Source organism: Leptinotarsa decemlineata, unplaced genomic scaffold, assembly GCF_025532065.1.
Source record: "Leptinotarsa decemlineata unplaced genomic scaffold, Ldec_3_MD MMD2_tig00001019_RagTag_RagTag, whole genome shotgun sequence".
Lineage (NCBI taxonomy): Eukaryota > Metazoa > Arthropoda > Insecta > Coleoptera > Chrysomelidae > Leptinotarsa > Leptinotarsa decemlineata.
Window position 1 is genome coordinate 2,541,844 of NW_027412557.1, and position 14,130 is coordinate 2,555,973.

A 14,130-nucleotide genomic window follows, 5' to 3' on the forward strand; every position below is an offset into this window, starting at 1 on the left:
GTCCGCCATACGAATACCGGGATCACGACATCAGGATGCAAGTTCAGCATGTCACTGGCAGTGACGAAGGACACTTGGATGACTCGGAATATCCAGATCCTGACGGATGGTGGGACCCTGCTTATGATGACATTGTCCCAATGAGTAGCGACGACGACGATGATGACGACGACGACTCTGGTGATGATGCTGATGACGAGCTTGACGTTAGACGTCCTCCACCATCCCCTATCCTCATCGAGGATAGTCCTCCGCCATCCCCAATCCTAATCGATGATGATGTCCTCAATTCCGATGATGACATATAATCATCTACTCGTCCATCATTTCCTTTCCTTTCCTTCCACGGAGTACACACTTTTTGGTTGGTGTACACGAGGCACTGCGAGGCTGGGGCAGTGTCTTCCTCCCTTCCTCTCCCTCTTATTAGTTTTTTTTCCATAATAATCACTAGAATTTCTCCTAATAATCGCTCAGAGTTTCATTCTTGATGTTTTCGAATCTCAAACACTGTTCTACATTTCACCCCCTCCATTTCATTTCTTCCAATATAAATATAGCAACAATCCCAGTTCTATATCATTCTTCCACAATGTCGAGTACAGGACCCATCCAAGTACATGAAATAGATTCAACGTCTGATCATTTGAGTACAACCTTCGCTCAATTTCTGCAGCGAATCTATGATCTTCCTGATGATTTCGCAGAACGAGTGGAACAAGGTATTCAGGACGACATAGATGCTGTTGACGATAATAATGCGGATGATGTGATTAGTATATCATCTGATTCAGCTGATTATGACGACGACGACATCATGAGTATATCATCTGATTCAGATGACTACTATGAGGATGATATCATTAGTATATCATCTGATTCAGATGACGATACCATAATTATTGTTTCTGATGATGAGGAGCGTTAGTCCATATCATTGCATGGATTAATAAAAAAATAACAGCCCTTTTCAGGGCTACAATTAAAGACTGAAACAATAAAAAAAATAGCTCTTTTCAGAGCTACCATTATACTTTCAAACAGAAACAGATTCATACCATTGTTAACATTATGTTAACATTATAATCTCAAACGAAATATATGTATGTGAAAGTATTCATCATTATATGCATATGAATGATTGACAAATGCCAACTTCAACTTTCATTTAAAGTAGTACTCATCATATGCATAGATATTCAATGACTATCAAATTCCAAATTTCGACTTTTCAGTCAAAGTAGTAATTTATTTGTCATATAATGTATAGATATTCAAAGACTAACAAATTTCCAACTTAGACTTTTATTAATCAAAGTATTCATTTGTCACATAATCTATGAATACTAATACAACTAACTACTGTTTGTGTGAATAATGTAGCCCTGAAAAGGGCTGTTGTTTTTTTTTTTGACCAGTAGGTCCACGGTTATTGTGCCACAGGTTGGACATTATTACATATAATACATGTAGATACTCGGGTGAAGTTTGTTAGTGGCCTCTCGCAAGCTTCACACCAATTCTGTCCCATTTCCATAATTGAGACAGTGTTGTGGGTGTTGACATGGGCATACCACCCTCCATTATTGTTTCTATGCGAATAAAACCGAAAGCAGCACCAACATAGTTTTTTGTTCTCTCCATCTATTGTGCTGATCAATACGTATGCATCCAATGCACAATACAAATCCAAGGGATCTTCCAGTGTCTCACTGACATTGAGTGTTCGCATACCGATCCTCATAGCACCATCACCTTCAGTTGTGTCAGCTTCTATCCCTTCATCATCTCCTTCTTCATCCATGACCCTCTCAAACTCCATCACGTCATCATCTTCGTCGCTTTGGTTGGCCTCGTTTTCAACTTCGTCTATCTCATCTTCATCGACTCCAACATCTTCTGCTTCAACTATTACTTCCTCTAGCGGAACATTGACATCCTCATCATCTGATTCGTCTATCCAATTGTTTTCATCAACAGCAGCTATTCTATTTAATGCAGCATTTATTTTTGCAGAATTCATCTTGTTGTTGTTTGCTCACAGTTGTAGAGAGTGAATGAATGAACTCTAGGTTTGCAAGTCAACTTATATAGGAGGTGATGCGACTCCCACTTGACTCGTTTAGAGTGGAATAGTAGGAGAAGTTATCCCACTATACTTCCACATGATGTTGATTTGTATAAATAGAGATCGTAGGTATAGGAGAGAGCATTCAGAGTTTCTGTAAGTCATCTCTTTATATTTCTAATCGAATTAGTAAAATGCCGTTTCCAAAAGAGTGGAATGAAAAACCAAAAGTGTGTGTCTACCCAATGATGATTGCAGGGGCTATTGTGTGCTACTTTTGTCAAATAAGTAGACCTAAGGATTCAATCAATCCATGTACTGGTATGTGTAGTGATTGCGTGTTGCGGATTCAACTATCGCCTCCTTCTCATCCACCGAAGCGAACAAAATCGGATTATCGTCAACAACAGTTACAGTGTCTGAAGTGTTCCGAACCTATAATATTTAACAATATAGGTATCTGTAGAAATATTTGTGGTATCTGTGCTGCCGTTCCAACTCCACTGCAACGTTGTTTGCGTTGTGATACATATTCCATGAATTGTTGGAATCATGTATGCAATGCATGTAGAAGTACTTGGGATCTGTGTGAGAAGGTTGGTCAACTCTACCCCAATAGGAGAATCCATTTTTTTCAATGTTGGTGTTTGACGCACGAGCAACAACTATTGAGGAATAGAGTCAAAGAACGTTCCACATCCACAGAGACATATTAACATTTTTCATTTTTTATTATCGTTATTGTCCTCTATTATTAATAAATATATATATATTTTGAATTTATTTGTATTATTTTCTAACATTTAAAAATACATGCATGCAACACAAAGTTTTCCTCTTAAATGACAAAGATTGTTACATGCGTGAATAGTTTAGTGAGAGAGCGCATGTGCCAGTTGATGAAAGAGCGCATGCGCTAGTTTATTTTCTTCTATAAATGGTGAGGTCTCAGTAACATCATCACCTTTCCTATCCACATTCTATTGCTATCACATATCATTCCTCAGACCTTAATAATCATGAGCTCTATGCCGCTATTGATTGCTGAAGATGGTTCACCACTTGTTGATATCGATCAGACTGATTTTGAAAATATTCCAGTATTACATTTATCGAGTCAAGATTCGATAAATGATTTTGATATTAACGACTTCGTTAACTTTGCAGATGTGCCAGAACCAAATGAGCAAATTATTATTGAAAATCCGATCGTTTCGCAATTATCATCACTCAAACACTCTTCATCTACCCTTCCTCTTGGTGTTGATAAGAAATCTAGAACAATCAAGAGGAAGGTTACTAAGGCATCTTCATCGATTGTCACTGACTTTAAAGAAAAGAAAGAATCCAAAAGTGTTGTGCGACAGAAAAAACCCGCAACGAAAAGTGACAGATCGAAGAGGAAGCCAAAAGGTACTCCTAAAGAAATGAAGAGTGATTTGAAAGCTGAACCGCTATCTTCTTTCAGCCCCCTCCATCGGTTTGGGGAAATGAAAAGGAAAGCAAAATGCCGTCTTGTAAAGGCACAGATGACTATTGCTGAACTTGAAAAGAGTGAGCGAGCTATTAATGCTAATAATGAAACTCTTGAAGCATTAGATGCCAAGATTGCATTAGCGAAGGTTGAATTGGCTAGAATGTCTAAAGATGCTGATGAACTCCGTTCAAAAATTGGTAAAGATAAGCAATTCCATCAACGTTCGAGAATGCAAGCTCAGGCTGAGCTTGAGGAGTCGACTAAGCTTTATGAGACAGCATTATCAGTGAGAGATAATTGGCAAAAAGAGTTGGATACTGCATTTCAAAGTGACGGCGATTAGTTTTGGGAATGATAATGTGTTTTCAATATCGTGAGTTGAAAAATATAAGCGGGAATGGAGTATACAATTAATTTGGTTTGGTATACACAGAACATTGCGAATGGCTGGGGCAATGTTTACCGCTGCAATATTTTTCAGTTCACATACTTATAATTGAAATGAAAACAATAATGAACTTTAATATTACTTTATTCATAAAAGTCACTATTATATACATTTAAACCATATTTGATTCATCAATCCAAGAATTTTGTTCGCTAGGAAGGCCTAACCACTTTACATATACTTTATTTTTTCTTCTCTTCAACACCTTCTCAATCAGATATACGTCAGGATTCTCGGTTCGTAATAACTCTTCTTCGTAAAAACATCCTCTAATCGGCTGTTCATTCATATCTTCAAGATTATAAGTCGTTGGGATGGTTTTATTAATTTTAACAATCTTGAATAGCTCCGTGGTAAAATTCGCAGTGTAAGACTTTTCAAAAATATGTTTGTATTTACTTATACGTACAATATCATTTAATTGGAATTTGGGTTTACTTTGTCTTCCTCCAATTCCATTGATACCCTTGAATTTTAATTTTGTTGTTGAATCAACATTGATGGGTGCCATACCTATTGTACGATGAACTTTATTATTATATCTACTAGTTATAATTGGAAGAATATCAAGCCATTTGTGGTGACCTCTCATCGAAAATTCCTTGTAGAGCCATGCCTTTATTGTACGAATCACTCTTTCTGCTATAGCTGCCTTCTTTGTGCTAAATGTTGAATAATGATTGATATTATATTCTCGCATGAGAGATGAGAAGCTTTTATTGAAAAATTCTTTCCCTTGATCGCTTTGTATGTGTTTGGGGGAGTATTTGGCTTCTTTCAGTACATGTTTCATTGCATTAGTTACTGTACTACCTGTTTTATCTTTAACTGCTACAGTCCACAGATATTTGGAGTAACAATCTATCACTACAAGTATATATCGGTATCCTTCATTACTTTTTGCATAAGGTTGCAGTTCAGCTAAATCTATTTGCCATAGATCTGCAAAACCTTTGATGGTGGTTATTCTTCTACGAAAATTACGTCTTGCAGGTTTATGTAATTCATTAACAACTTGTCGTTTGACATCACTTATTTCATTAGTCATTCTATTTCAATATGATTAAAGAGAAAAGGTGATAATGTTACTGCATTGAATGATGATGTGACAGTGATCATTACATGTGAATATGTTAATATATTATACCTTCTTCACGTAATTCTTCAATTATTGAAATTATTTCATTATCATGTCCGGTATGTCCGGCTGACTTTGAAGCTACCAATAGTCGTAGGCGAGCAACTAACTCTTTCGGTGAATTCCAGTACACATAATTCACAGGTTTAGAATTATATATTTTCTCCATTTTCACTCGTTTGAGTGCTCCACCAATTTTACTTCTACTTCTTATTGGATATTGTCGTGAGTCTAATAGAGGTTTGATAACTTCACGAAATTTTTTAGAATTTGTATTTTTAAAACCATTCTTCAGATGATATTGTTTATATGGAGCATTCGTTATTTTCAATATTTTGGAATATACTTGACGAGTTTCTTCATTATCAACATCTTGTGGATTCTTCAAAAAAATCATATCATACAATTCTGGACTACCTGCGCATTCATATTTTTTCACTTTATTAGCATCCCAAAATGAAATGTTTCCATCTTTGAAATTTACCACTAGACTTCCCATTTTCAGCTTTTGTGTAATTGGATCCATACGTACGCCAAATGTTCCATCATATGCTGGATTTCTAGATTTTATATTATTCAAATGTTTCATCAAAACATCTTCACCACTTTCATTCATAACAGGTGAGATGTCAGGATCCGAGGAATCGATGTGGGACGATGATGGTGTTTCGAATAGAGTTGTTCTCATATCGTCTTGAAGTGTGCTCGTGTCACTATTCACAGATGATACACTACCAAAAGATTGTTTTCTTCCTATTGGAGTACTCATGGGATAATTTGAAGTAGATTGAACAGTTCCATGATTTGGTGATAACACTGGTGATTTAGAAGTAGCGTTTGATGATAAAACATTCAATGGTTTCATTATGGGCTCATACAATCTTTCAAGTGTCGTACGATTTTCAATATTATCATTCTTGATAGAGTTGAATTTCTGCCTGACAGCTTCTGTTGTCTCTACTAGTTGACGTTTCAAATTTATTTCATTGTTTTTATTTTCAGGATCTTTTTTTGTATTCATAATGCCCTTTTTTTTGAATTAAAGCTTAATTCGTTGGTGAAGTGACCACTACAATATTCAGTGATCGAATAAGTTCCAAAAACAAGATCATGGGTATATAAAACTATCGAATCCTTTGCGATATCTACCTTCATCTATTTTTCTATCCTTATCAATGACTAGAAATCCATATTGGTCCTCCCAGCATTTAACACACATCAATTGGAATTGTTTGAATGTTACATCGGGTGAAACATGATCTGAATAAATGTGATGTAAATTCGTCTCATCTTGTTTGAACATTATAATGAAATTGGTATTGTCACGCACTAACTGTTTGGGTACCCGTGAATATGTCTGTGCTAGATAAAAACAATCAACATCCTTATGACGTCCCATACAGAAATATGATCTAATAATATCTTGCTTTTCACATATTACATCATCGAAAATGAAAACAGAATTAGGCTTAGCGTCGGAGGGTTCCACTATTTCTGCATTATTGCTGAATGTATAAAAACCTAATCCTTTTATAGGTTCCAAAACACTTCGCAAGTACTGATATTTAGGTTGATTGAGTGATTTCGAATAGAGATACACATTTCTAAATCTCAGTCCTTGTGGATGTGTTAATAGTGATATCATTGCATTCGTCTTTCCACAATTTGAAGGTCCTATAATGAGTCCTCGAACTGATGATGGAAGTAGTGGACCATGTCTGAATACCCTTTGTCCATTCAATCCACAACCAAATTTCTCATCTAGATTATCTACAGCAAACTTTTCTTTCTGTTTTACAATGCGCATCGTGCCGTGGTTGGAGACTATATAAATGTTATTAGCTTATTCATTTCAATGTGTACCATCAAACGATACGGACGTATTGAAAGTGATCGTAAAATTAAAAGAGGTTGTGGTTTTGTTAATGATTTAATAAACAAACTTCCTTTCGAATTACATCTACCGGAGGTTATCAATACTGTGGACCGGGTACAAAATTGAAACAACGTTTAGCTCGTAACGACCCTGGAATCAATAAATTAGATATTGAATGCAAAAAACACGATATTCAATATTCTAAGCATCCATCCGATCTTGCAGCAAGACATTTAGCCGACAAAGAACTTGAATACAGCGCTTGGGATAGGGTTAAATCGAAGGACGCGAGTATTGGGGAAAGAGCAGCTGCATTACTTGTCACCAACATTATGAAAGCGAAAAGACATATGGGCATGGGTTGTAGTACCAATAAGAAAAAATGTAAGAGGAAACAAACGAAGAAAAATAAAATTAAAAAAGTTGCATTTGGTGCTGGGATAGTCCATAAAGTGCGAAATGTATTGAAGAAAGCTGGTGGGAATCAATTTGTGACGAATAATAGCAAAAAAGCTATCACTGTGGCATTGCAGGCGGCACGTAAATACCTTAAAGCTGCCGGTGGAAAGAAGAAAATCCGCACACCACGCATAATTCCTGTTCCCAAGATCGGTGGACTTTTACCATTGATACCAATTTTTGCTGGACTATCCGCACTAGGAAGTTTGGCGGGAGCTGCTGCTGGTATTACCAAGGCCGTGAATTCGGCAAAAGCCAGCAGAGCGGCTTTAATGGAAGCCAATCGTCACAATAAAACCATGGAGGCTGTAGCATTAGGCAAACGCGGAAGTGGAATATATCTCAAACCATACCGTAAAGGTTTAGGACTATATTTAAAACCATACAAAGCCACAAACAAAACAAAAAACTAATTGAACCCCTACCTCAGAGGCCTCTTACTGATCTCGATCTCAGTTATTATGCACAAAAAATGAAAATTCCACATTTTCGTGGTGTTTTTATGCGTGATAGATTACCATCTTCAGGTCCAAAACAAAACGAGACAGCTATTGTTAATTTAGATGGAATAAGTGGACCAGGAACACATTGGGTGGCATATAAAAAATGTGGGAAAGAAGTCACATATTTCGATAGTTTTGGAGATCTACCCCCACCATTGGAATTGACTCGATTCTTTCGAAAATGTTCGAATGTAAAAATCAAATATAACTATGATCGACAACAGAAATTTAATACAGTTCTCTGTGGTCACTTGTGCTTGCAGTTTCTCTCTAAATAATTTTCCAAATAAAAATGGATTCAACACCAAAACTGGATCGGGAGGCTATCAAGGGAATGGGGTTTTCACTTAGAATGTTTTCAAAATATGGTACCTTGAAAAAAATGGATAAAGTGATGCTTGCAAATATGCCTAAGGAAGTGATACTTGCATGTGTTGCACATGAGATTGCATATGTTTGGGAAAAGTTGCCTAAGCATCTGCAAGATGACATCGATATAATGAAACATAGATATTGTTATGAGCACCACCACCACGATCAAAATTCAGAATCGGATGTTAATGACGGTCCTATACCTCGGAAATCTATGTGTTGTATTTGTAATATAGAGGATGTGAATATTGGTATCAATAAAAATGATACTTATTACAATACAACACCTTCCAAAAAGTGTAAATTGTCTCAAATGTGCTGTTGCTGTGTACAATAATAAATTGAAATGTGTTTCAAAATATTCATCAGTCATGTCACGAAAGTTCGAGCTACAAGCTGTCGGGACAAGTGTCTTGAGTGCGGATTTTTTTCCACCAATTGAATTGGATAGGAACAGTCGTTATGGATTAGGACTTTTGGGATTCTATGGATGCAATACAATCAATAATATAACTGAAGCTAATAACTTAGTTAGTTTTAGAATCAGTAATGACAACTCATCGATACCCCAAAAGTTGACAATTGAAATTCCATGTGGTGCTTATGAAATAGAAGAGATCAATGCCGTCATACAGAAACATATCATGTTCAGATTGTTTCATGATAAAAAACCAAATGATGTCGTTGCAGATGATATTTTCTATCTACACGCCAATAATAATACATTCAAATGTGAAATGCGATCCAAATATGAAATTGATCTGACACATCCAAATTCAATAGCAGAAATGATGGGGTTCGCTCATGAAATATTTCCACCAAATCAGATACATGAATCATCATTACCAATAAACATTACAACTGTGAGACTTATCCGCTTAGATTGCAATATAATATCTGGTTCATATATAAATGGTGAAGAATCCCACATTCTTTTCTCATTCGATATTGATGTTGAACCTGGCTACAATCTCACTAAAGAACCACACAGTATTATATATATGCCTGTCAGTCCAGAAGGTCGTCAATTGATTCACAACATTACAGTGCGTATTTTGGATGAAAAAAATAACCTTATCGATTTTGGAAGTGAAGAAGAGATTTTCATTATTTTGGAATTGAAGAAAATCGAATAACTGTTGTTATGGGTTTCATTTATAATAGACAAAATCGCATTGAACAATCCCAAACGAGTTGCACTATCAAAAAGAAAGGTGTGCATAAAAAGAAGCTCATTCCACAAGTGTATGCTAAACAGTTAGCACATAACGCTCTGTCTGTGAGTGATCTTAAATTTTTGAAATCGATTGGATTGAAAGTGAGAAAATAACAATGGTGCTCGAAACAAACAATGAAAAGTTGAATATATTCAATGAACCAGTGCTCGATCATTCTCTCATAAGTTTACATGAGCACACATATAAGCCCTATGGATCACCGCTATTCAGGAATTCGGATGAAATCAGAATTGCAATCAATAATCAAGATGTTATACTAGATATTGCCGAGAGCTTCATTTACATAGAAGGTAAATTCACCCCCAAAGATGTAGCGAAAACATGCTATCTCTCGAATAATGCAATTGCATTTCTCTTTGACGAAATTCGTTATGAAATGGGAGGTGAACAAGTGGCTGTTGTTAGAAAACCTGGGATAACATCTACAATGAAAACCATGATATCATTTGGACAATCTCATGCTAACACATTATTGACATCTGGTTGGGGACTTTCACAATTGAAGCAAGATATCTTGGATACAAACAGTCATGTTTTTAGTGGAAAACTACCACTGAAATATTTGATGGGTTTTGCTGAAGATTACAACAAAAGTATCTTGAATGCCAAACAGGAATTGATTTTGATTATCGCTCGATCATTCAAAAACTCATATATAGGTGAGGTTGATGCTGATTTGGAAATAAATAAAATCGAATGGAAAATAAGGCATATTGTACCAGATGATAAACACAAGCTCAAACTTTTGAGTAGAATAAACAAAAGCGGTCTGAATGCCAAAATCAAGTTGGCGTATCGTATGTGGGACCTCTATGAACTACCATCATTACGTGGGACTTCTTCAGACATATGGGCCATCAAAACAACTAACGCATTGGAAACTCCTCGTTTTGTCATCATCGCATTCCAAAGTACTACCACATCTGAAGATAGAACACAAGATATTACAAAATTCACAACTGCTGATATCAATAGTATTCGAGTATACTTGAATTCTGAAGTTTATCCATATGAGCGTTGGAATTTGAATTTCGATAAAAAACTTGATGCTCCTGCTTATTATGCTTTTGAGAGTTTCCAGCGAAGTTATTATGATAAAGATATGAGTGAACCTCTGATGGACATTGGACAATTTAGAGAGAATCCACTATTCGTCATCGATTGTTCCCATCAACCGAATGCAACAAAATCATCAACTATTGATATAAAGATTGAGTTTGAGACGAGGAAGACCAAGTTTCCAGACAACACTAAAGTATATGCATTAATTTTGCATGATACAGTTTTAACATACAATGCATTGGATGGTTCAGTTCATAGCAGATATTGACACTTTTTTTTCACTCTATCATGTACTGTTTTATGATCTTTTTTTTTTTTTATTTGTAACTGACTTATATCATGTATTGTATTTTATATCATATTTATTGTTTTGTAATCATTTTCTATTGTATTTCATCAGATTTAAATAAATAAAACATGAAAATAATACAAAGTTTTTTATTTGACATTATTTATGATTCACAGGAACATACAGACTATCTAAAATAACTTCTTCCTCATAATCATCATTTTCGCGACCATCTTCAATTTCCTCTCGATTTTCATCATTCAATTCAAAGTGATGAATAATCCATTCTGGCAAGTATGGTTGGAGGCTATACAGGAATCTTCTTAGGTTCAGTTCAATCATAACCTCACAAAGTTGCCACAATTCCAATTCATTATCCAAAAATTTGTTGCAAACTTCTGCACCACTCCAATAGTTCTCAGCATCACGAAGGCATAATTCGATTTGTTTTTCATCATAGCATACACTCATATCATAAACGCTTGCATGTTCGGCTCCATCACCCAACACCTTCAATTTAGACGACAAATGTTGAACCGATGATTTGAGATCTACAATATCGACCCAATCTTGACTTGCGTACTGCATCCACATCTTTAAATGGTGGAACTGAAATCGAACAAAAAAAAAAAACAATAAGCAACCTCCAATTTTTCAGTGATATAATACTCACATTCCCATTTTACTTGTAGTTACAAAGTGAGTGTATTCAACTAAGTTAGTAATGTTTATATTTCCATATAATTATCATCTAATATATGAATATTAATAAAACAATAAGAAATTCATTATAATTACTATTATTATTCAATCATATTGAATTTGACTAGAGTTATCGTTTTCACACCAAAAAAAACTTTGTAAGCTATGACCTAAAGAAATTCACTATAAATTATTACTATTATTCAATCATATTGAATTTGACTAGAGATCGCGTTTTCATGCCAGCAAAACTTTGTTGGCTCTGTCCTAAATACATCATCGTATATTTACCACCTGATGAGTTGATACAAGATATATCGTCATCACTGAATTGCAACGAAATACGTTTTGGTAGCCATGTTTTAAATAATTTATCATTGCTCACATCTTGCAAAGTTAATAAAATTGATTTACCAAATCGTGTAGAATAAGTTGACATATTTTTAATTATGTACACTTCATCAATTGGCAATGATGATAAGGCCTTTTGCTCTAGTATTTCAACCTCCTGTACAATCAAATTATTAATTTTATTCAAGTCTACTTTTGAAACGGACATGATGAAAATATATATGAAAATATAAACAATTTCCAACAGACAAATACACTCACCGTCTTCCTTCTATTACGAACTGAATAACACTCTACCAATTGCTAACTGCTGCAGATATATTCGTCTACTGATTTCATAGTGTGCCAGGCATTTCTTTTATATTAAACAGTGTGAGTCACCCCCACCATGAAACCGTGAAAGATTCACATTGCTAGTTGCTATCCACTAGAGATGCCTGACGTCACAGCCAAGCCCATCTCCCAACTTGATGCGATAACAGTTGCCGGTACGAGCAAGCAGTGGTCGTTGCGGTCTCGGAGAGGGTAGACGCTAGGCAAACAGTCCTCGGCTGCCGTTGTGTCACCATGGATAGCGGGGCTAGAGCGAACCTTCATCGCTTCAGGAGAGGTGAGGGCAGACCGATGAATACGCATTACTCTGCCACACGTCGTGGAGTGAACATGTCGCTCTCTAGCCGTTGAACGGTTATTGCTGTGACGTCACTCCACTACTAACTTGGTGCCCTAACACCGATGGAGCATTTACTACTTGGAGGATCTTCGAAGTATGCAGACGTATGTTTGTACATAGACAAACAAGCACATGATGAAACCCTGTACCGTGCATTCTCCTACACACACACACACACATAAACACACAAAATCTCATATGAAAAAAAAATCTGAACGATCCATGCACCAGACACTTCAAGGTCACAACGCCTTGACTTCACTGCACAACAAAAAAAAACTTCACCAAACAACAACCAATAAAAAAAGCAATTAATACGTCATAGTGGTGGGGGGAGGCCGAGAATCAGCTGTAAACAACTACTGTTATTCAACCAGAAAAGTACTTTAAAGAAATTTAGGTAAACTTCTGATGCACTGTTTGGAACCTTTGGTGTAGTAATGAATATTACTGGAGTTTTCTCCCAATATCATACTGTTATTCTAACACCTCGAAACGTGTTTCGATCACCAAGTTATCATCTTCAAGAGGAAGATCATACTAATCATACTTACAAAGCTATCCTTATTTATACCTTAGATACCTGTTCTAAGGACCCGCGTCTTGAGTGTCTCAAATTAATTTCACAATATTGCCGTATCCTAAATTAATTTTACAATGTGTCCTTATGTAAAAGTTAGGAGAATCTAATGATTGAAATATTATAAGCTATATAACAATAATTTCAGAATATTGCCTTATCTACCAGTCTTAAATTAATTTGACAATGTGTCCGTATGTAATAGTTAGGTGAAGCTAATAATTAAAATATTATAAGCTATATAAAATTAAGTTCATAGTATTGCCTTATCTACTAGACGGAAGCAAGAAACTCTTTCGAAGGTTCGAAATAGATGAACATTTCAATCTAGCCGACCACTATTATAATATTCTTGCAGACATTGTTCACTGTGGTTCTGGCGTTGAATTTGGTCATTATTACGCCTTGGTCAAAGATGAAACGGACTGGTTTAAGTTTGACGATAATCGTGTGACGAAGTGTTCTGGCGACGTACTGAAGCTATTGGAGCCTATGGAGACACCCTACATTTCGTTTTATGAGAGAGAGGACATTGGCAGATCAAGATCTTCAGATAATGTCGTGTTGCAAGTTTTTCCGGGTTTTCCTGCAGCTGAAAAAGCAAATGCGCCACTGGAATCAATGAAGTCGCCCCGGAGCGCCAATTAATTTTAATTGTTGTTTCTATTTTCATCGTTGTTTTATGATTTCACCGAACTATTATACAAGGACACGAAGTAAAATTAATTTAAGACTAGTAGATAAGGTAATATTGTGAAATAAATTTAAGGCACGTAAGACGCAGGTACCTAGAATAGGTATGTATGGCATAAATAAGGATAGCTTTGTAAGTATGATTAGTTTGATCTTTCTCTTGAAGATGTTCACTGGTTGTTCGAAACACGTGTCGAGGTG

General features: G+C 35.8%; 1 protein-coding gene across 11 annotated transcripts in view; it reads left to right on the plus strand.

Annotated features, from left to right (window-relative positions):
• Nucleotides 1-14,130, plus strand: part of LOC111518249 (TOX high mobility group box family member 4) — a 249,801-nt gene that overhangs the window by 204,332 nt on the left and 31,339 nt on the right. The gene's annotated exons all lie outside the window — the stretch shown is intronic.